This window comes from Urocitellus parryii, unplaced genomic scaffold (genome assembly GCF_045843805.1).
Source record: "Urocitellus parryii isolate mUroPar1 unplaced genomic scaffold, mUroPar1.hap1 Scaffold_49, whole genome shotgun sequence".
Lineage (NCBI taxonomy): Eukaryota > Metazoa > Chordata > Mammalia > Rodentia > Sciuridae > Urocitellus > Urocitellus parryii.
The window spans coordinates 3,001,312-3,026,356 of record NW_027554054.1 but is presented as its reverse complement, the minus strand read 5'-3'; the positions used below and the strand labels follow the sequence as shown (position 1 = coordinate 3,026,356).

General features: G+C 36.2%; 2 pseudogenes; both read right to left on the bottom strand.

The window, feature by feature from the left end:
- Window positions 1-726: 726 nt before the first annotated feature.
- LOC144252628 (transmembrane protein 65 pseudogene) lies at window positions 727-1,420 on the bottom strand (annotated as a pseudogene).
- Window positions 1,421-22,549: 21,129 nt separating this feature from the next.
- LOC144252656 (protein ENTREP3 pseudogene) lies at window positions 22,550-24,260 on the bottom strand (annotated as a pseudogene).
- Between the last annotated feature and the right edge of the window lie 785 nt (window positions 24,261-25,045).

Genomic DNA, 25,045 nt, shown 5'->3' with positions numbered 1-25,045 from the left:
TAAGGAAATTAAAGGTAAAAAAAAAAAAAAAACATAAATAAGTACACTTGTTAGCATCTATGTTTTTTTAAAGAGGGAGACTGTAATTGCTCTGTTTAACCCCTGGCTCTTAAGACAGTATGGTCAGAAAATTAAAATGAATAATATATACTTAAAACCTGTATTTATTTTGAATAGATGTGAGAGTTAAGAAAATGACTGAAATTATATATTGTAAATGTTTACTGTGAAAGAGTACAAAATTGATGTTGCCAAAAAGAGTAAAAAAAATTTTAACTGATATTAAACATCTTAAATAATTTGGGAAAATACCCTTAGGTTGAAGTGCAACTATCAAGAAACAACAGCGCAAAAAAAAAAAAAAATGCTCTCATGCATGTATACATGTTAAGTAACAAATAAGCAAACCCCAAGTCAGTACAGTACATCAATAACTGAGACTTAAATAATATTTTGATATACAAAGAAAGAGAAGGAAAAGATAAAATTGTTGACAGCCATTGATGAAAAAAAGCATCTCAACAATTTACACAAAATGATACTAAAGAGTTTCTTTTAAAAAGATGTCTTAAGAAGACCAAGCCACAATAAGTTAGTGTTTTCCATAACACATGCTGAATTATTTGATCCCATATCTATACACTGTTACTGTCTTAATTCCTAAATGTTGTGACAGCATATATTTAATAACTGAGGTAAATTAGTTTACATCTTTTTATAGATAATCTAAGAGGATGAATTTTCCATTTCCAGTTTTTCATCGTCTTCACCTCCTCCAAAGAAAATCAAAGGAAACATTCCTAGAATGCAGCCAATAGTCACCCCAACAGCTTTGCCCAAATGTGTACTAACACATGTTTGCCACATGTCAACTTGCTTTGGTGTGAGGTCAGGAATTGACAGGCCTAACCTGGAAGCCAAAGCTTCAACATAGCCTGCAAGTCCAAGTCCAAAGCAGCAGCTGCCATCGTTGAAATTCCCAAAATAATTCCAATAGATAACTCGATATGGGTTCCTGCAACAATCATAATTGCATTATCCAAAAAGCCAAACCCTATGAAAGTTATCGCATTGTGGATGAATACATATCTCAGCTGTCCTGGGGTAGGTGGCAGAGCTTCCAATTTTTCTTGGGCGATGGCAATGGACTCAAAGCGGTGCAGCTCCTTGAGCAGGCAGCTCCTCTCGGTGGAGTGCAGGCTATAGATGAAGTCGCGCGCGCCCTGCGCGGTGTTCAGCGCCTCGATGGGCTCCTTCTTGGGGTGGGTACCCAGCCTCCGGGGGCCTCCGGGGGCCGCGAGCGCCAGCAGCCCCCGCCCGCAGCAGTACCAGGACGGCGAGCAGGGCGCGGTGGTGGCTGCCGGCCCGGCCTCAAGCTGCGCGCGGTTCGGCTCCTCAGCAGCGGCAGCAACAGGGACATGGCGGGCTGAGGAGCGGGGACCCCCGCGGCAGTCCCGGAGGGCGACTTCTGACAAGGCTGGGTCGAGAGCGGGGAGCTGGCTCAGCCCGACCCCGCCCCGAGGTCCTCCTGACAGGCAGCCGAGGCGCCGGGCACCATGCACTCCGCGGGCCCGCGCGGCGGTCGCCTCCCTTTCCGTACCCCCCCCCACCCCCTCCACCCCCTCCACCCCCACCCCGGTCCTTCCAAAAGGCAAGCGACGGTTCCGGCCTCCCCGAAGAGAAAAACTTTCTCCGAGGCGGCCGGGCCCGGAGAGCTCCCGGAGAGGGCGGGCGGGTGGTGCGGGCGGGCGCCTCCCGGCTGAGGAGGAGCGGCGCGGGCGGGCTCGGCTAGTGTGTGTCTGTCAGTCTGCTCTTCCAGAGGGATGAATCAGCCACGCGCCGCCCTCCTCGGGCACCGCCCTCCTCTCCCGGCGGCTTTCCCACCCTCTTGCCTTCCCTGGTCCGGACTCTGTGTGGCTCCGGCGCCCTCAAAGCAGCCGCGCTCTCAGGCCGCAGCCGCCGCGGCTACCCCTAGTGGTGGTACCACAAATTACCCCATTTTCCATTCTCCAATCTGACCAGAGTTTAGTCCCCTTCACCATGGAAACTCATGTCACAGTCCAGCAGTAGGCTCCTCATGCTCTAAAAATGAGCTTTCCTTAATTCTCATTCTTCAGTATCTCTCTATACATAGATTTGTTATTTTCTTCCTCAATATTGAAATTTTCCCCACTTTGGTTTTCTGTGGTTTTCTCCTCTCTGATCATTCCGCTTATCTTTCATTTGCTTTTCTTTCTCTTGTCATTGCTTATATAAAAGTGTTCTATTCTCAGCCCTTTCCTTCAGTCTATTTATTTTCTCTACCTAAAGGAATATTTAAACATTTATAGTTTCAATTATCTACCCTTTAAAAAATTGTGCTTCTGAATCTTTATCTACTAACTTGTTTGTCCTTCTGTGTTCTAACTTCCCAAGCTAAAACTTCGGGAACTATTACTAGAATTTCCCATGGTCTTATTTTCCTCATTTAGACCAATGCACAGGCCAGCAAGATTCTAATGCAGAAATACCTCTACTTCATTCTTTTTCTACATCCTTAGTGTCCTGAATAATTTGCAACTTCACAATCACTTGTCAGTGCATTTGAAAGAGTTCCCAACTGTTCTCCCTCCTTCCAGTTTCTCTTTCCTGCATTGAGTCCCTTAATTTTCAGGAGTATTCTTTCAACACATGTCTGAACATGTCTCTCGTTTGGTTGTAGTGATTTTTGCAAAGCCTCTTCAAAATGTGCTCCATTCAACATAAGATCTATTTCTCTTTCAAATTATTATTATCATGTTTATTATAAATCCATTCCTGCCCATTTTACGGTTTCTAAAATGAGAAAATGAAACTTGAGAAATATAAGTTGCAGTTGCACTGAAATCTGAAAATATTATTATAGTCCAGATTTCAAGTTTTTTTTTCTTATTATGTTAGTAATTTATACTCATTGAAACTAGAAGCTTCTAGACAAACAAACTAATAAACACATGCTTTTGGCATCTGTCATGGTAAATGAGTGCTCATTGAATAAAAGGCCGTAAACATTCAGAGCAAGTGTTATCAGCATTCTGGATATTAAAATCATTAGATAGCTAAAAATATATTGATGTAAAGGCTTCACCAGAATCTCTAGAGATGGGACTCTGACATCAATTATAGGTATTACTAAGAACCAGCAGTATCCCTTGTGCTCAAAGCATACATGTTTGAAAGTGGTCCATGAACTGTTGTAGATAAATACATTTTTAAAACATTGGATTATACAAAGTTAAAGAGAATTGTTCAGTGTTTTAATATGCAAATGTATGAAATGACTTTTTAAGAAAAGGTATAGCATTTAAAATTAGAAAACATACTTATCATAGGTATTTTGAATTGACAGAGACAATATGTAATTCCATGTGTTTAAGGTGTATAGCCTAATGTCCTGATTGACATATACACTGAGAAATGGTGAACACGATCAAGCCAGTGAACATATACATCACCTCCTATATATACCATTTGATTTGAGTGTGGTAAAAGTACTTGATATCTATTCTTTAGCAAAGTTCAAGTATGAGGTACAGTATTATTAACTGTAGTCTTCATGCTGTGCAGTAGCTCCTCAGAAGTCATTTAACTTGTAAATGAAACTTTGTACCTTGGAGTTGGATCTCCCATTTTGTCACAGCATAATTCCCCTCTGGTAAACATCATTCACATAAGTATCACTTCAGGCTGATGTAGTCTGTGAAATGGATTGCATAGTATTTTATGGCAACTGTTGATGGCTTGCTGTCTGTTTGTGCTCAGTGAAAGGATTATCTATGGTAATTTCTATTAAGATTATTGCTGGATGAAATAATTCACTTATAAATCTGATAATTTTTCATGGCAACATTAGTTATAATATAATATAATATAAAACATTTGAATGTTTCTAGCATTAATTGATTGATTTTGTATATTCCTATTGTGACATTTTCCTTAATTTTTGTTGCACATGTAGCTCGTTAAAAACCATCATGTGTATGTGTTTGTGTGTGTGTGTGTGTGTATAACCTCTAGCACATATACAGAGACACATATATACATGTTTCACATATGTAATATATAAATTAGTGTTAATCAGATCATCAGCTTATAATTTAGGAAATAATTTATAATAATTAATGCCCTTTAATGATTTACTTAGCATTTTTGTGCATGATTCTCAACTCAAGCTTAATTGTGTATCTGTATTTATATTAATATGTGTACATATAGGTGCATTGTAATTTCTTAAGATATTAGGTAATAAATAATGTAATATATTATGTTTCTTCTGTTTAATTTATAGTATATGTAACATGTACCTTATAAAATTCAATATCACCATCATAATATAACTTTTAAAAGAAATACATTAAAATAAGAAATTATTTTAAAGGTTTTTATTATTCCTATAAATTTTCACTTCTTATTTATCATCTTATTTTGAGTCTTAGTTCAGAGTTATTCCAATTGGTTTGACTTAAACCTTTGGTTTTATAAAAGCATTGCAGAATTTTAGAATTGAAAGTCTTTACTGACCATCAAAAGACCAGAGCTACTTATCTTTGAAGCATTCAGATATTCTTGGATATGGCCACAGGCTCTCTCTGTTCACCCAGCCTGCATTGCCTAATTTACTCATAGGGAAGGTTTTAATTCACTTTTCTTCCCCCACTGCCATCAGAATACTGTCACTTTCTGTTATGTTCTGAAGACAGAAAACAGAAAAGAAAGACAAATACAATCCACACGCCATATGTCAAGCTGTGATGCCAAGGACTTGTATTTTCTCAACCAACTTGCCTTTTCTCTGATGATTTTTAGCAGATCTTTCTCAGGCATAGCTCAGAATTCCTGTACAGCTTGGCCTTTGGAATAGCAATCTGGTGGAAGCTTGTGTCAAGTCAAACTTAAATCTGCATGTGCACAGAAGACACAGTGTTCTTATTTAAGTTATATAATATAAATGAATAAAAAATTCAAGGAATTATTTTTAAATATGGTTTTTCAGTTTTATGTAAAGTTTAAATGTTAACTATCTATAAAATACAATAGTAATAATTTACAAAATTGTATTTAGTGTGGTAGCTTGGATGTTTTAGATTATTGTGCCATGAGTGCTGAAACTATCCATAGAATATTTTGTTTCTAAGAAGCTTTCCATCACGAAAATACCTGAAGTAATTAAATCATAAATTATTTTGCTTATGGGTTTCAGAGGTTCCTGCCTATGACCAAGTGACCGATTGCTGAGCCTGTGGTGAGTCAGCACATTATGGGGGGAGAAAAAATTGCTCACATCACAACTGGGAAGCAGCAGAGAAGGAGGAAGAGGCAAGGTTCCACTGCCCCTTCAAGGATATGCATCCAATGACATGAAGACCACCCAATAGAACCCCCTTAAGGATTTCACCACTTCACAACAGTATCATCTTGGAGATCATGTCCTTAACACATGTTCCTTTGGGAGACATTTAAGATTCAAACTATAGCACTATTTCTTGACACTAGAATTAACTGAGCAATTTGGTTTATTATTTCATTTACTGAAAAAATTAGCTTTATATAAAACTGAAAAAGTCTGCTTCACATAAAAGAAACATGTATATTTAAGGATGCATATATTCTCTTTATAAATAAATACATTTTAATATATATAATATTTTTAGAATTTTTAATTTTTAGTTAGTATATACATATATGCTATTTTTCTGTGAGTTGTTTTATGTGGTATCCACTCTCAAGGATTGAAAATTAAGGGTGGTCAGGATTAATTTTTGAAATAAAAATTGTATTATTGGAAAAGCCATCTATATGTCAATGATTTATTTATTTATATTTTAATTGACAAAAATTGTGCATATTTATGGGTTTTAATGTGAACATTTATCTATGCATACAATATAGAATATTCATTCAAGCTAATTAGTATATTCATCATCTCACTAACATATTCTTTTGAGATGAAAAAATTAAATGCATATTCTAACTTTGAAATATTTAATGCATTATTACTAACTGTGGTCCTCATGCAGTACAGTAGACCACTAAAACTTATTCCTAAATCTACCTGAAACTTGTACTGATTGATCAGAATGTCCTCTTTCATCATTTCCTCCTTTCCCTCTACCCTCATAACCATCATTATATTTCCTTTTTCTATAAGATATACTTTTTAATTCTACATCTCAGTGAGATCACCTCACATTTATCTTTCTGTGATTGTAATTAATTATTTCACTAAGTGAAATATTTCCAGTTTCATCCATATTGCTACAAATTACAGAATTTTCTTATTTTACAAAAATGTGTCGTACTCCATTATATGTGTATGTGTATATATGTGTGCGTGTATGTATGTGTATGTACATGCACAATATTTTTTTGTTTACTCATTCATCTGTTGATGTACACATAGTGGATTCTACAACTTAGCTATTGTGAATGATGCAATAAATATGGGAGTACATAAATATCATAACATATGATTTCATTTCTTTTGGATATATACCCAAAAGTGGAAATGCCAGATCATATTGTAATTATAGATTTAGCATTTTGAGAAACCTCCATGCTATTTTCCAAAATGATTATACAAACTTATGTTGCCAATAACAGTGAGAGTTCCATTTTCACCAGGCATGGTGGCACATTCCTGTAGTCCCAGCAGCTTTGGAAGCTGAGGCAGAAAAACCATGAGTTCAAAACCAGACTTAGCAACTTAGCAAGGCTATAAGCAATCTAGTGAGACCCTATCTCCAAATAAAGAGTAAAAGGGCTGGGATGTGGCTCAGTAATAAAATGCCCTTGGGTTTTATAAATGGTACCAAAAAAGAAAAAAAAGAAAGAAAAACAAACAGAAAACTTCTCTTTTTTCTACAATGTTGCAAACATTGTTATCATGTTTGTATTTTTTATAATAATCAATTTAGCAAATGTAAGCTAATATTGCATTGTGGCTTTAATTTTTTCCTAATGATTATAAATGAGTGTTTTTAAATGCTACTGTGTTGTTTGAATTTCTTATAAATTTTGGATGTTAGCCTCTATTAGATATATAGTTTAAAAATACATTTTCTCAACCCATGCTTACATCTTTATTCAGTAAATTGGTTCCTTGGGCTGTGTAGAAGTTGTTCAGTGTGATTCAACCCATGTTTTTTACTTTTGCTTCCCACCCTTTCATTGTCAAACTTGAGAAATTATTGCCCAGATCAAGGTCATAGAGATTTTCCCTGAGGTTCTCTTCTAGTAGCTTACAGTTCCAAGTTTTATGCTAAATCTTTTTTCCCCTATATTCACCTGATTTTTATATATGATGTGAGATGAAAATTCAATTTCATTCTTCCGCATGTGGAAAGTCAGATTTCCACTAACATTGTTTGAAAATGCTGTCCTTTCACCACTATTTGTTCTTGTCATTTTTTAAAAAGTGAAACCATCATAAATATTCTTTCTGGGTTTTCTTTTGTGTTCCATTGCTTGATGTGTCTCTCTTTATGTCAGTACCTTGCTGTTCTGATTACAATGAATTTTAAATACATTTTGAAATCAGGGAGTATGATGCCTCCAATTTTGTTCTTTCTACTTATGAGTTTTTGGCTATTTAAGATCTTTTGTGGTTCTACATACATTTTAGGAAACTTTTTTATGTTTTCTTGAAAAATGACAGTGGAATTTTTTTTTTCTCTTGATAGTTTCTCTTCGTTTAACTGATACATAAAACATTTTACATATGTTTTGGAATTCTATGTGATGTTTTAATATATGTATATATGTTCAATGTTCAAATCAGGTTAAACATATATATCAACTCAAAAATTTACTATTTATGGTGAAAACATTTCCAAAAACTTTTGCTAGCCTTTTAAAAATATACAGAACATTATTATTATTTATAGTCACTCTGCTATATAAGAATACACCATAATTTCTTTCTCTTGTCTCTCCCTTTCGTTCTCTCTCCCATCTAATCTATCTCTCCACTATACTCTCCTCAGCCTCTGGTAACCACTATTCTATGTTCCAACTTGTTGAAATCAATCTTTTAAGCTTCCACATAAGAAGAAGATTATGTGGTACTTGCTTTTCTCTGCCTGGCTTAAGATAATACATGAAATTCTACGAATGCTCTCACAAATGATAGGATTTCTTCATTTTTATAGATGAATAGTTTTCATTTTGTATGTGTTCTACATTTTTAGTCTATTCATTAGTTAATGGGCAATTAGTTTGTTTTAATTTTCTGATTATTGTGAATAATGTTGCTGTAACCTTGGGAGTACAGATGTCTCTTCCAAACACTTCTTTGATTTCCTTTGGATATATACAAATAGTGCAATTACTGGACCATTTAGTAGTTTATTTTTAATTATTTGATAAATCTCCATACTAGTTTCCATAGGTCTATATTAATTTACACTTTAATCAATTATTTGCAAGTGTTCTCTTTTCTCCACATTCTCCCCAATACTTGCTATTATTTGTCTTTTTGACAATAAAAAGTGGTCATATGTCATTGTAGTTTTCATTTGAATTTTTGGATGATTAATGATGTTGAACATTTTTTTTATATACCAATTGGTCATTTGTATGTCTCCCTTTGAAAAATATCTATTTAGACCTATAGACCATTTTAAAATTACATTCATTTACTTGTTTATTATTGAGTTGCTTGAGTTTCTTATATGTTCTGAATTTTTAATTTCTGTCAAACAGATGGTTTGCAAATATTTCTTCTTTCTACAGATTATATCCTCAATCAGTTGATTACTTCTTTTTCTGTTTTGAAGCTTTTTAGTTTGATATAATCCCATTGTCTATTTTTTTCTTTACTTTGCTATGCTTTCAGAGTTTTATTCGAAAATATCCTTGCCCATTCTAATGTCCTGAAGCACTTCCCTCACATTTTTTTTTTCAGTAATTTGATTTCTTACATTTAAGTATTTAATCTGTTTTGAGTTGATTTTTGTAGCTGGTATGATATAGATGTTCATTCGTCTGCATGTGGATGACCCATTTTAGCAGCACCACTTATAGAAAAGACTGGTTTTTTTTAAAGAGCATTGTTAGGAACTTTCTGAAATATCATTTGGCTCTAGATGTATGGGTTTAATTCTAGGTTCCCTGTTTTTTTCCATTTGTCTCTGTATCTGTTTTTATGGAAATATTATGTTGTTCTAACTAGTATACCCTCACTATAGCCTTGTGGTATATTTTGAAATTAAGTAGTCTTGTTTTTTGTTTTTGTTGTTTTTTTCTTCTCAAGATTACTTCAGTAATCAGCTATTCTGATGTGTGTGTGTGTTATACTTTTATGCAAATTTTAAGATTTTTTCTAGTTATCTAAAAAAATACCATTGGCATTTTGATAAGAATTGCTGTCATTTGCTGTCAATTGGCATGTTGTTGGGTGTAGCACAGATATTTTAACATTCTCACCAGTGTTATTCAATGAAGTACTGAAATTCTAGCCATATGACTTATGGAAGAAAAAGAAAGAAAGGGCACCTATGAAAAAAAAAGGAGATGAAATGGTGTCTGTTTTCTGATAACATGATCTTATATGTAGAAATTCTTAAAAATATCACCAGAAAACTTTTAGAACTGGCAAACAAATTTACTGAAGTAACAGGTTACATAATCCACATAGGAGTTAGTAACTTTTGCATATACTAATAACAAACTGACTGAAAATAAAATTAAGAACACAATCAAGAGGTTAGGAGTGTTGCTCAGTGGTAGGGCACTTGTTTAGCTTATGCTCTGAGTTTAAAACCAGAACAACAAAATGGTAGCATTTAAAAATAAAAAAAAAATACTTGGGAGTAAATTTAATTAAGGAGATGATGGATGTATACACTGAAAACTACAAAAAACTGATAAAAATTGACAAAAACACAATGAGTGGGAAGATATCAACATGTTCATAGTTTGGAAGAAGTAATCTACAAGTTCATTATAGCAATGATAACCTCAGATCAAAGTGTGAATGGTAGAATTAGATATGTAGGGGAAAGCTTTAAGATTGAAGGAAAATTCACATAAGTATGCATTTTGAGGAGAGAAGGGCTGTAAGTCCACAGAATCATACTGGATCAGAGAAGATAAGTATATCTACACCCAAGAGATGCTCAAAATTCTGACATCTCAACATGGATAGCAATTTATTCCTCACATGAAATTTCAAGCTACTATGATGTCCTCATTTTCAATAATGGCCATAAGTCCTGGTTGTTTTGATCTCTTGTTCCAACTTCCACATTTATTGCTAACTAGTACATAAATCCAACAGCACTTGAGCTAACACAAAGATGCCTCTCCTTTAAAGGCAAGCTTGAGAATTATACCATGGTATCAATGAACACCTTATTAATTAGAATTTTGAAGTAAAATATTCATTCTGCAATGGCCAGGTATGAGTCAAACAAAAACCTGGGAATTCCATTACTGTATAGGAAACAAAATATAGGTTTTAGGGACAACCAACAGTCTCTGGCACAAACATACAGGTAAAGTACTTTGACATATGCCTGGTTCATAATAGCTACTTTAACCAGGGATGTATTTTAAAGAGCTCTATCATAAAATAGCTGGGGGTAAAGGTCAATGATGGCTGTAGCTGAGAAATCAAGGTATTATGAATTATTAATTGCCCCAAGTAGCATTGCCTTCTTTTAAATATATAATTTATTTTAATTTTATGTGATTAAAATGATCTAATCTAATAAGGTGGTATTCGTACCTGCTTTTTCACATGGCGGGGTGTATGATAAAGGACTTGTTAGTTTACCCAGTTCCTGAAAGCTAACTTTGGTTTGTGTTCATTGAACCAACCACCAGTCTGGTGTGAGACTTCAGTCTTAGATATTATTTTTTTCTACACAGGAATAGATATTCTAGATTTAGACTAAAAGAACAATTGTTCTATGGTGATTATCTCGTGACACCCACACTGTTCTATTTAATACAAGAGGTAGGTTTCTGAACATTTTTTAAAAATTCTCAGACCAAAAGTTATATATCTTGGTACAACTGAAGACTCAGGTCAGGAATATTATATGTCAATATTGTTAATCAGTACTAAGGAAATAATGTTATTATGTAAGTATTTTTATCATTATAATTACTTATATTAATTATTATTCCTTTAGTAATTTGTCAACCATCCAACTAAGAAGATGGGACATTGTTGAAGGTATTGATCTTAATAAAATCTATTTATAATCTTCATACAAAAACAAATTCATTACTTTATAGACACGTCACGTTTGTTGTCAAATAGTAATACTATTTCTATAATTTGAAATTCTTAGAATTAAGCATTGTTTATTGTTAATGATGATGGGAAGAAATAATGTGAAGTAGACCTGACATATAGATTTGATATTTCTCAGAGATATCATCAGGAGAATCCAAGTGTTAGATTGCTCTTTTTAGCTTCAGTAGCTGATTTATCTGTTATCAGTGACAAGGCCTGGACTCTAATTCTGTTTCCTATCCTGTAACATCCTGAATGTGTCATCCTGATTCCAAATTTGAAAAGATTAGATATTCTGGCTATAAAACCTATGATTATTAATTAGAGGTATTAATCTGAAGTCAGTTTTTCAAAGTGTGTATTGATCAAGACTTTATCATTTTAGTGACAAGTTACAGAAACATGATTTAAAATAAATTAATAAAACTGGGTGTGGTGGCATGCACTTGTAGTACCAGCTACTAAGGTTGAGGCAGAGAGTCACTTGAGCCCAGTATCTACAGCCAGCCTGGGAAACAGAATGAGAGACCATCTCAAATATATAAACAAAATTAATAAAATTTGTGGGGGAGAAGCTTCTTGGAAGGCAATAGAAACATACATCTTTGAAGATATTTCTTGAACAAATGAATCATGGTGCTAAGAGCAGGGAACACAATAATTGGCCAACCTTGGGCATTTGTTCACCCTGCTGCTTGCAGTATAAGTACTGGTGTATAACAAGAGAAGCAGAAAGTTGATGCCAATAATAACTAAAATTAGATTCTAAAATGGTTTGATTGTGAATACATTATTGGTTTGAACGATTTCTGTCCTCTTAGAAGAGGAATTTAAGTGAACATTTGTACATATATGATTTAATATATTTATGGTATTATAAAATCCATTAATATTACTCACAGTACTTATGAATTTATGTCTCCTTATAGGTCTAGATAACTAATTTGCTTAAATAAAATTTCATGTATTAGTTTACTAGGGCTGTTGTAACAAAGCACAGAAAGTGAATGATTTATACCACAGATATTTATCATGTGGTTCCTGGATGCTAGAGGTCAGAAATGGAAGTGTTGGCAAGGTTCTTGTCTTACGAATTCTGTGAGTGAATTTGTTTCATATCTCTATCCATGGCTTGTGATTGCTATCTTCATATTTACATGATATTATTTCTGTGTATATGTCCAAGAACAGATTTTACCAAATCTTTAAAATAAAATTCACCCAAACCTCACTTTAATTTGATGACTTCTGTGAAGACCTGAACTCTAAATAAAGTAATAGGGGCAGGATTTTGACATTCTCAGACACTAGGACTTAAATAGATTAATTTGGAGGAGAATTCTAATTAATCTGGTGGACAAAATTCTATCTATAACAATTATAATGAAGAATTACAATTTTAAACTTCAGTTAAAGATACATAAATTTCACACTTTTTTTCTGATAATATACCCTTTCCTTCACATACCTCAGGTTAGCAGAAAATATTCTCTTTTGACATGGTTTCCTTTCTCCAAATATAAATCCTACAACTTATTTAGTCCATAGAGGCCAGTCTGCCTGAGAACAACCCAGGGCATGAGATTTGGGGAATTTGAGCTGTCTAGTGGTAGTCCTTCTTTCTTGCTGCTGCTGTTTCTATGACTGGTAACAATCTCACAGTCCTAAAGAGACTCCCCATAGTCTGGAGATCCTCATTGTCCCCTACTCTAGGAGCTCCTCTAGAGTCACAGAGGAGACTCTCCAGTTTTGGAAGAAGGTGACCACATGGTTCTCCGTCTCCTCGCAATCTGAAGCAGTGCTAAGTTGGAGGACATCCAGAACTCTCTCCCTCTGGTTTCCCAGGTCGCTGTTTTTATTTGATTTTGTGTACACAGTGACTATTCCCACAGAACTCCCTCCAGACCAGATTAGTTGGGAGAACAGATAGCCTTAGCCGTATCCAATATTATGTTGTTGACCATTTCTTTCTCCATAATTATTCAGCCCTGGAAGTGAGTCTGATTCATCTGCCCAGACTATTCCACTTGGATGACCTTGGTTTCACTTGGATGACCTTGATCTCCTTTCTGCCAGCATTTTGAAACCTGGCAGACTTTAAGCCATGGGATCAGAGACTTTATTAAAATACAAGTTCAGAGAGAAATTGAAATCTAGAACTTACAATTTACTTTTTAAGACTCCTTTGTCACAATGTAGATATTGTGTCTCCCTCACCAGTGACATGAAGTGGACAGACATTGCCAGTTAACCCCTACAACTCACTAAAAGCAGTCAATTTTACTGTTTTGCTAGAATGTTTGGGTCCCCTTTCCTACTACATGCAATCTTATACAGAGGAGAATATTCAAAGGATTCTTCTTAGAACAGAAATAACAACATAAAGTCGTACTCTGTCAAATTTTAAAATATTAAAAAGATGGATTTCATGCCAACAGTTATTAAGCACATTTCAAAATTCTAGTATTTTGAGGAAGTCAGAAAGATGGTAATGTTTCTTCAAAGAACATTGCTGCAGATTTATGCAGTCAGCCAAAAGAAAAATATATAAATACATTTGCTGAGTTAAATTCAAAACATTATCCTACATGTAATTTATAATATAAATGGTGGAGCTATCTTTTCTCCTATATAAAAATAATTTTTATTTTAAACCCAAAATATTTGCAATTTAACAAACTTGTAAATGTATAATAAATTACAGCCTTATTTTACAGAATCAATGTACAGGGCCCTAATCAATACTGAGAAGCAAGTCAAATGTTCATCATCTATTAAGTAAGAAAACCCTTGGTTTTATGTCAAATTTAGCAAACATTTTCTCCCCCCCCCACTCTCTTTACATATACACATATATCTTTGAAATCTTTGATTGGTCTATTAGTGCCTGCATGTGACATAGATAAACATGAAATAGTAGCTTTGTGCTATTTCCATATTTGGGGTAAATATTTATAATTACTCTTAAAATAATGCAGAACCATAGCTTTAGTTGGGACAGAAATCTTTAAAATGTCAAGCTTTCTGACGGAAAAACAATTTTTAAAAAATTTCATTTCTAAACTTATAGCTATATGCTAATTATTATAAACAGCTTTGAAAACTTATTATAATATACAACCATCTCCCCTACGAATAGGTCAGTGTACTACAAAAAAAAGTAGACTCAGACATTTTTTTGAACATCAAAAATATAACTATTTATCATGGTAGAAGTTTACTACTCAAAACAACTTGCCAAGTTTGGTATTAAGGCCACTGATTCACCAATATGTTAAGTAACTGGTCAAAGATCACCTGGCCTATAAATGATAGAGCTGGATAATAAGCTCTCTGCTATTTTGGCTCCAAATTCCACTATCTTTCCATATGTCACCTCAGAAATATCTTCTCAATGATTTGTAGGGAAACTTGTTAAGAGACTAAACTTTAATAAGGTAATTATTGAGAGTTTCATTTAAAAAGGTCTAATAGGATGAAAATAAGTCTGTTTGAAATGACTAAATAAGCATGAAAATATGTTAACTATTCTAATCCCCTATAACAGAAAGCCAATGTCTTTTTATTTTTGTCTTAAATTGCACATCAGATATAATGAATGTGAAAAATAAAAGAAAAAAGGAAATGTCATGAAGGTCAGGACTGAAGTCATTGACATTGATGTGAATTGATGTTCTCAAAATAATAGAAAAGCTAAAAAGAGATGATAATGGAAGAAGTCAATATAAAAACACAGGATAAGTCTGGTGTCTTATATTCTAATCATACTATACCATAAGTCTGTATGTCTGGGCATGTTAATATGTCTCTCTGTACTCCTGCTCTTTATTGTGTAAATGAAAGTGGTTGAACTAAGTGGTTTCTAAGGTCCATTTGAGCTTCTGAATCCTTTAAGGAGTAAATGAGAGAGGACAAACTGTATTCTGAATTTTTAAAAATAATGCTATCATGAGCCTGAGTAAAATAAAACATCTAACAAGAGGGAAATATGCATCTTGGAAAATCTCTCATGTTGGAGAGATGAGTTTCATGTGAAGCAAAGAAAACATCAAGGAGGAGATGGAATTACAAAAGAAGATATTTCAAAGTTCTGTAGCATTTCAACCACCAATTGTATTTGTTTTTTTGTTTTGTTTGTTGTTGTTGTTTTAAAGTGATGCTTTTCCAGGAATTGAAAATAGGGTAGACAAATTTTTATTCAGTACAAATGTCAAGGTTGAGTATAGAGACTCAGGATCTTTGGTTTGGCATGAAAAGTAGACATATAACAGGAATGTAAATGGTATAACCACTTAGAAAAAATAGTTTACAATTTCCAAAAAGTTAAATTATATACACTACACACACACACACACACACACACACACACACACACACACACATCATCCCAGTCACTAGGATTCAGTAAAGAAATAAAAAGAAAGAGAGAAACAAGGAAATAAACGAAGGAAGGAAGGAAAGAAAGAAAGAGAAGGAGGGAGGGAGGGAGAGAGAGAGAAGGAAGGAGGAATAAAAGAAAAAAAGAAAAGCCATCTCAGGAAGTGGTTCAAACTTAGTGGTAAAACACCCCTAGGTGCACCCTTTTGCCCTATATGCTCAATCCCCATTATTGCAAAAATAAGAAAAAGAAAATTTAGAATCAGTGAATTCATTTCTATAGAGAGGAACCACAAGATGGTGGACTAAAAGGAAGCTGTGTTTTTTGTAGCTGGGTGACCTGGGACTCAATCAGCTGAAATACTGCTTCTTTTTGAGGCGGGTAAAAGAGAGATTACTCAATATTGGACATCCAGAATGCCTTAGAGACTTAGAAATTTGGGATACAGTAAATTAGAAAGAGGGACAACATGCTATCAGCTGCAGTGGCATTAGCACAGAAGGAGTGGAAATGCTAATACAGTGGACAGTCTTAGTGTGGAAAATCCTGAGATTGGAGGGGCAGCCTGCCCTAGGCTAATCCAGAGGCTGAACTGCACAATGTACTAGTGCATGGAAGACACCTTATGTTTCCCAATTGTCTCTATAGAGCTGAGGCAGGAGCCATTTTGAGGATACACAGCAGTAGTGGTTGCAGGAACTGAGAACCAGGAACCAAGTTCTGAGATATCCAAGCAGGGTCCAATACATGGACCTGGCAGACATCTATAGCATGATCTAGACTGTCCCTAACAGACAGGAAAACAAGCACCAGAAAGTATTTTACCCGTGAGAATTTACAAGTCAGAAAAGCAAAGGAAAGCCTGGCTCTCACCCTGCTTTGAATGTGGCAGCTTGTAGGACCAGATAAAGCAGGCTGGAAATTTAAACTAGCAGCTATGCTCAGGAACTAAGCCTGGGAAGACTGGAAAGTTGGTATCAGCAAACAATAGAAGTGGTGAAGGATTGGCTTCCCTTCCCTACAAGTAAACCTGGAGAGACTCCTGGAATATAGTCTCCCAGTATAGATTGGCAACTGCTGGGGTTTAGACGTGCACTGATTTAATACCTCCATACTAGGCACCACTCTACAAAGCACCTGGGACAGGACTAGACCTAAGCTTGGCCTTTGGGAACTTGACCCTCTGAGAACTCCTTCCATAGAATTCTGGAGCATTACACCCTGGGAGTGAAGCTGAAAGTACTTCCCACCCCACCTTATCTTATCCTGCCAGAAGAGAAGCTGAGAATTGTTGAGCTTCAACTGGCAATTTGGCGAGCAACATAAAAAGGTTATGAGTTCGATAGCCTGCAGCCCCTACATTTGTGCTAGGTACATAATTCAAGAACAACAGAAAGAAAGACAGGTGGGCCTACATGCTGAATATATATCCTCATTGACTGTTAATTCTAATTCTAATGGAAACAATTCCTAACTTTTTCATCAAGAATCTCTCTTTTTTTCTTTTTACCCCCTTTTAAAGTGAATTAATTAATTATGTGTGCTGAATGTTTTATGGACATTTATATATTTTTTTTTCTCATTTCTATCATTTTTTGAAGGTAGTTATTTTGCCTTGCTCTGTCATTTCAGGGTTAGGGTTTTTGATTAGTGTATTTGGATTTGTTTGATATTGTTTTTAGTTGTCTGTTTCTATTATTTCTGTGTCTCTCCTTTCTTTTCCTAACAGCTAAATTTTATTACCCTCTATTTCACTCTTCCTTTAATTTTTTTACATCTATTTTTCTCCTCCCTCATAAACTTCATACCTTATTTTTTTCTCCATTCTCCCTATTCTCCTTTTAAAATAGCAAACTCTTTCTACCTATCTCTTCCTACTTTTCAATAAACTCTATTCTTAACATCCTTTAACACTAAGTGGCCCCCACCACTAATGTTATAGCAATTATTATTGCTGTGGAAGTTAAAGCTGATATCTATTGTTTGAATTTATGCCAGATAGAACACATGATTACTTACTGTTTTTACTGTTGGCAATTGATGATCCTACCATGTCTGTTTATTGTGGATGTTTCTATAGAAACTAAGTATTTAGTTTAATGCTGTATATTGTTTGTGTTGGGTGTTGGTATTATTTTTTCCCCCTAATGTGTGAAGTACTGGTAATCTATAGGGATACTACATGGTCAAAGGGTAAAAACTCTGCTGATTCAGATCCATAGTAATAGATGGATAGACACTGAAACAATATGAAAAAAATAACAACCCAAATGCCTCAATAACAGTCTCCATTGCTAACAGAGTGGAGGAAATGTCAGAAAATGAATTTAAAATTTCATAGTTAAACTGATCTACAAGGTAAAAGATAATAAAAGCAGTGAAATCAAAGATAAAATATAAAAAGTGAAAGATCACTTAGCAATGAGATAGGTATTCTGAAAAAGAATCATCAGAAATCCTTGAAATGAAGGAGTCAATAAATCAAATTAAAAATTCAATGGAAAACATCACCAATAGACTAGACTACTCAGAAGACAGAGTTTTAGGAAACGAAGTCAAAGAGTAAAATCTTGAAAATAAAGTTGTTTGTGGAGAAAACACGTAAAGAGGCCATGAAAAGAATTTTCAAGAAATATGAGATAACATTAAAAGGCAATATTTAAGATTCATCAGGATAGATGAAGGCTCTGAAATACAAACTAAAGGAATGAACAGTCTTTTCAATAAAATAATATAAGAAAAAATTTCAAAACTTAAGAATGAAATGGCAAATCAAATACAGAGGCACACAGGCCTTCAACTATACAAACTTACAACAGCCCCACACCAAGGCACAGTATCATGAGGATGCCTAATATAAATAATAAGAATAGAATTGTGAAAGCTGCTAGATAAAAACCTCACATTTAGAGGTAAACTAGTCTCGATCCCAGCTGATTTCTCAACCCAAACCCCAAAAGCTAGGAGATTTTGGAATAATATATATCAAGCTCTGTTAGAAAATAGATACAAGGATACTATACCCAGAAAAATTAAACTTCAGAGTTGAAGATGAAATAAAAATCTCCCATGATAAACAAAAGTTAAAAGAATTCACAACTAGAAGGCCTGCACTACAAAATATCTCAATAAAATATCTCATAAAGAAGAAATGAAAAATAAAAATGAAAACCAGGAAAGGGCAAACTACACTAGAAGAATAGTCAATCAAAGTAGAATCTTTTTCAACTTAAAAACTAGAAATAAATCAAAATGACAAAATAAAATCATCTCTCAACAATAACATTGAATGTAAATGGCCCAACCTCATCAATCAAAAGACATATAGTGGCAGATTGTATTAAAAAGCAACATCCAACAATATGCTATCTCCAAGAGACTCACCTCATAGGAAAAGATATCCACAGCCTAAAAGTGAAAGGATGAGGGAAAATATATAATTTATATAGATCTCATAAACAAGAAGAGTTTCTATTCTCATATCAGGCAGAGCGGGCTTCAAGCCAAAGTTAATCACACGAGACAAAAAAATTCATTTCATACTGCTTAAGGGAATCATATAACAATAAGCAATTACAATCACAAATATTTGTGCCCCAAACAATGGAGCATCTATGTACATCCAACAAGCCCTTCTCAATATCAAGAATCAAATAGACTGCAACACAGTAATACTGGGTGACATTTACATGCCTCACTCATCACAGGACAGATATTCCAAACAAAAATAAAGACGCTACAGAGATTAAAAATGCAACTAATAATTTAGACTTAACAGAGATATATAGAATATTTCATCCATCAACAACCAAATTCACATTCTTCTCAGAAGCAGATGAAACGTTTTCTAAAATAGACCATATTTTATGCCACAACACAACTTTTAGCAAATACAAGAAAATAGAGATGATACCAAGCATTCTGTAAGATCATAATGGAATGGAATTAATAATTGATGATAAGATAAAAAATACATACTAGTCTGATATAGGGAGACTAAATACACTATTAAATCATAAATGTATAGCAGAAGAAATCAGGGGTGAAACTAAAAGCTATGTAGAGGTAAATAAGAATAATGTTACAACATATCAAAATCTCTGTGACACTATAAAGGTGGTTATAAGAGGAAAATTCATAACATTAAACTTTTACATTAAAAAATAGAAATATACCAAATAAATAATCTAATATTACTGAGGTTAGCAGGTTCCAAGTCACTGAGTTTTGTTAGAAAATGGCCTCAGTTAGCCTTGTACCATAATTTATAGAGCAGCAAAGACTCTTTCTCTGTACAAATTGAACTATGTAAAATTAAACACAGCTTTTCTTATTAGTCTCTTAAGAAGCAAATGGGGAGGGAGAGGGGTGCCTGCAGTGTGTACGATGCCTAATTCCAATTTCCTCGTAGTGATGCACAGCACTCTGTCAATTCCATCTTTCTTTTGCAAGCTCATACACTGTGGGTAACTCCTATAGCACCATGATATCAGTGAAGGAGTGAAAGGGTGCAGTAGCAAGTAAGAAACCAGTGTTCAAGAAACCCTTCCTCACTGCCCAGATGTTCTGTCTAATGGTCATGTTAGCGCTCTACAGTTCCATTTCTCATCTATGAAAACACTGTTTTATATCATGTTTTTTGTTTATTATTATTATTGACACAGGATTCATTGTGTTTCCCAGGCTGACCTCAAACTCCAGGTCTCACAGGTGTGTGCCCTCGTGCCTGGCTCAAGTTCCTAAAATTCAAAAAAACCACCTTTGAGAATACCAGGATGCTATGAGTTTGATCACCAGAAATATGAAAACTTCTCAAGATAAATCTATGTAGCATTTCAATTATTCACCACCATTGTAAAGCCCTTACAACTGTGTGGATCTTAGCAGAGAAACCCTCACTTGTGATTTCTTTTGTCTTTCTTACCTCTATAATTCTTTAATCCTTGGGGCATTTAAATAAAAAAAAAAACTTAAACTTTTTGGGCTGGGGATGTGGCTCAAGTGGTAACGAGTTCGCCTGGCATGCATTGGGTGCTGGGATAGATCCTCAGCACCACATAAAAAAACATAATAAAGATGTTGTATCCACCAAAAACTGAAAAAATAAATATTAAAAAATTCTCTCTCTCTCTCTCTCTCTCTCTCTCTCTCTCTCTCTCATCTACCCCCTATCTCTCTCTTTAAAAAAACAAAAAACTTAAACTTTTGCCAGATATGGTGGTGCACACCTGTAATCCCAGCTTGAGAGAGTAATGCAGGAGGATCCCATGTTCAAAGCCAGCCTCAGCTATTTAACTAGACCTAAGTAACTTAGTGAGACCCTGTCTCAAAATCAAAAATGAAAATGTCTGGGGATGTGACTCAGTGATGATAATAATAGTAATAACAATAATAGAAATAATAATAACAAACCATTTAAGCTTTATGAGCTCTCATGGGAAAATATATGTGAAGTGTTTCTGGGCCAGAATTCTGGACCATAGGTTATATCCATTTTGTACTTTCCATATATCTGTGTTTACTGTGAGATTTGGCCAAGTTATACAATCTTAACCAGGTGGTATACTGAAAAAAAACTTAAATTTTGGAATAAAATAGAAATTAGTCCAAATACTGGTTACTGCTTACATTCACTCTGTAACTCTCTGAGACAATACTTGGTGAGCATACTGGCACTGTATGGAAACCTGTGTAATTGTTTGTGGTCCTAGACTTTAAAAAATTCACATTTAAAGACTATTTTCTCATTATTTAACCTAAGTCCTTTCCAATTTAATGCTCCTCTCACAAATCTAAGAGGGTCCTCATGATTCTTACCCCTTCATCTGGTCTTCCTTCTCTTCCTTTGCATTGCTAACTCTGGTGTTCTCTCAACCCGTTTCAAGGAGTAGGTTCCTCTCCAATCATCACTTTCCATTGTGAGTCAGGTTGTGGACTGTTATGCTGTTATGCTGCAGCTGAGTTAAATGGGTTGTAATGCAAGTCAAAACCATCTTGAGACATTTGAAAGTCCTAGACACCCTTGCATTTATAGCTGCTGTTCTCAAAATAGCATTAATGTTAAAATATATTCATATTTCACATAAATTGTTTTGCTAATAACAATATGAAAATACTTTTACAGATTTGATGTTAGGTTTTAAGAATTTGTTTTCCTCTTGCCTTAATATATGTATATACATGTGTGTGCACACACACATATATATTCATGAACACATGTATGCATATATGTGCATGAGAGTATTATAGATATATGTGGTTGTAGCAAATTACTTGAAGCATATTTTAATTTTCAGAAATTTAGTAAATCAGAAATTTAAAAAATTCAGTTTTTGATGGACCTTTATTTTATTCATTTTTTAAAAATTTTTTTTATTCATATGTGACAGCAGAATGCATTACACTTCTAATTACATATATAGAGCACAATTTTTCATATCTCTGGTTGTATACATAGTATATTCACACCAATTTGTGTCTTCACACATGTACTTTGGATAGTAATGATCATCACATTCCACCATCATTAATTACCCCATGCCCCCTCCCTTCCCCTTCAACCCCTCCAGAGAATAAAATCCCATGCCTCACACATGTGAGGCAAGCTCTCTACCACTGAGCCACAACCCCGGCCCCAAATCAAAAATTTTGATGCTGCAATTTTATTGCTTATGGATAGCTGTTTTACATTTTAAACCCTTTTGCATTCTTTACAATTTTACATGTACTCCATTGTAATACTTGCTGGGTGAAATATTTGGCCATGGCTTTAGTCCTAGTTTTGTCAACTATTAGTTAAATGATCTTGGGTTAATTCCTCTAATTCTCTGAGCTTTGGTTTTTCTCAATGGGCTGTTGTTTGTCAGTCAAGGAATCCTAGGTCAATTTTTTTTTTTTATTGAAGACTTACTTTGTGTGTTAAGAGCTTTACAAACATTCATCTTCACAATGTCTTATGGATCAGGCAATTGAGGTTAAGTAACTTGCCCAAGGTCATGCAGCTAGAGGTGGCAGAGCTGAGAGGTCACCTAGATTTCTGGCTCTTCGTTGCCCACCTCATCACCCCATCACACAGGCACAAATTCCCCTCCACCTAAACACCCAGGACACATTTTTTCCCTGACAGAGTGCCCCTGAGAATCAGTCACTCTTGAGCTGGAGGGAGTGTATTAATTTTCCTCCTCCGATGCTGTAAGCAGGGGCATCCCCCTGACAGCCTGAATACCCATGCAGCACAGGACAGAAGCTCTCCCAGTCCAAAGGGGCAGAGGCAAGCAGCAGAGCCCCAAAGGCAGAAGGAAAGAGACACTTCTGGGGATATATAGCGGGTTTTTGGTTTTTTATTGTGTGTGTGTGTGTGCGCCAGCCAATGCAAGAGGGTGCTGGGGGCTGCTGGTCCTGACCAGCTGGTACCTGTGGCCCCAGTATTCATCTGGATCTGTTCAGTGTAACAGGAAACCCAGGTCAGAGCCCAGTCTCCCTGCTGCCCCCGTTGAGGCTGAGGCTGTGGGGGCGCGTCCCACGCTCCAGCCTCCGGCCAGACAGGAGGCGCCGCAGAGAGGAGCCAGAGCTCAGGTCACCACAGCTGCGGAGGTGGAGGCTTTCTCGGCCTGGCCGGCCCCATGGGCTCCTGGGCACCTGCTTATGTTCATGAGCTCCAGTGCCCGTGGGGTCTGGGGATTTCCTGGACATCTGGAGGAAACGAGTGACCAGGCCCCGGCCTGGCCAGCTTCCTTTTAGGTCTCCCAGAGAGTGAGCAGGTGCAGGGCCTGAGGGGAGGGGGACCTTCTGGAAGGTGGGCACAGGGCGCCGTTTCTCAGCTGAGCGGGCACGCAGCAACTTGGGGGAAGGGCAGCGGGCGAGGCGGAAGAGGCAGGCTTCAGAGCAGAGCCCTGTATCTGCAGAGGAAACAGAGGCAGCTTCTTCCTCAAGCACTTTGGTATAAAGGTCCCTGAAGTCAGCAGTGTAGCTGGAGGTGGTGATGCCCGGGTCGCTGTGGGACCGTGGCAGCAGCAGCAGCGGTGGCGGGGGAGCCGGATGAGGAGGCCGGTGCCCCGGTGGGGTGAGGGAACCTGAGCTACCGCTGAAGCGGCGAGTGGGGGCTCGCGTGGGAGGGGCCGCTGCTGGGCGGCTGCCTCCCCGGGGGACCCGTCGTCTCAGCTCCGGGAAGCAGGGTCCCACCCAGGGTGGCCAGCCCTCCAGCAGGTGGCAGCTGCGGGCTGTCGTTGGGGCACCCAGGGCGGGTGGGGCCTCCGGGGCAGAGCAGGAATAGGAGCGGGCAGCCCGTGGGGGCCGCCGAGGCAGGGGGCTGTCCTCGAAGGGGCCTCGCAGGCCGCAGTCCAGGCTGAGGCAGTAGCCCGCGCGGCTGCGCTGGATGGAGCAGAAGAGCACGTAGTCGACGGAGCGCACGGAGCCCTGCAGCTCCAGCAGGCACGAGTCCTCTGAAGGGCTAGAGCCGCCCGGGAGGTCACCGATGGCTGACAGCACCAGAGACCCACTGTCCATGGACACGTCTACAATGGAGGCCACACGCTCACAGATACAGGAGCCATCATGAAGCTGAGGATCAATCAGAGTAGCCTGGCTGTCTCCTCGTAGTCCCATGACGGCCTCATATGAAGGGGGACAGAAGCTGAATGCAATTATCTAGTTCTCAATACTTAAATTTTTTCAATATTAAAATTAGTCCATTAAACTTGAAAAGTCTAAGGAATACCCAAAGAGGGAAGAAAGTATGAGTAAAACCTCTATAATTACTTGAATTCCAATTTAGTGACATTTCATTTGTGTTTTCTAATATGTCAACTTACCTTTGGTTAACAAATTAAATCAATTTATGCACTTAAAATTAACTTATAAACCTTAGCGTTATCCTCTAAATCCTAGTTTTGTTTTCTGGGCAGGAGAGACAGGGAGGGAGAGAAATATAATGGAATTAGACATCAGTGGTGTTTTGTGTAATGTTTAAAATAAAAGGAGTAAAGACAACTTAAGCTTTTCATTAACGGTGTGCCCAGAGGTATCCCTTGTCAATTACTTTTAAAAAAATATGACAAATTTCCCTTAATTGTCAAATGAATTCTAAAGAAGTAGCAGAGGTAAATAAAATGCAGAAAGATTTTTTAAACTTATGTACATTTATCGTTCCATCTATATTCTGACCAGGCTTTTTCTTGGTTATTCTTACTATACAACATTACTACTGGAAATCATAATTTGTTTAATGTGAAGAGTTTTTTTGTTTTGTTTTGTATTTTGAGTTTGGACACAAAACAGCTAAAAAAACAAAAGTCTTTGATTTAAACAAGGAAATGAAAGAGAATATTTTCTTCATAATCAGAAGATATGATGAAATTTTATAGTGTGTGAAACTGAAGAACATAAGTTCAAGATGGAAAGAGCAACAA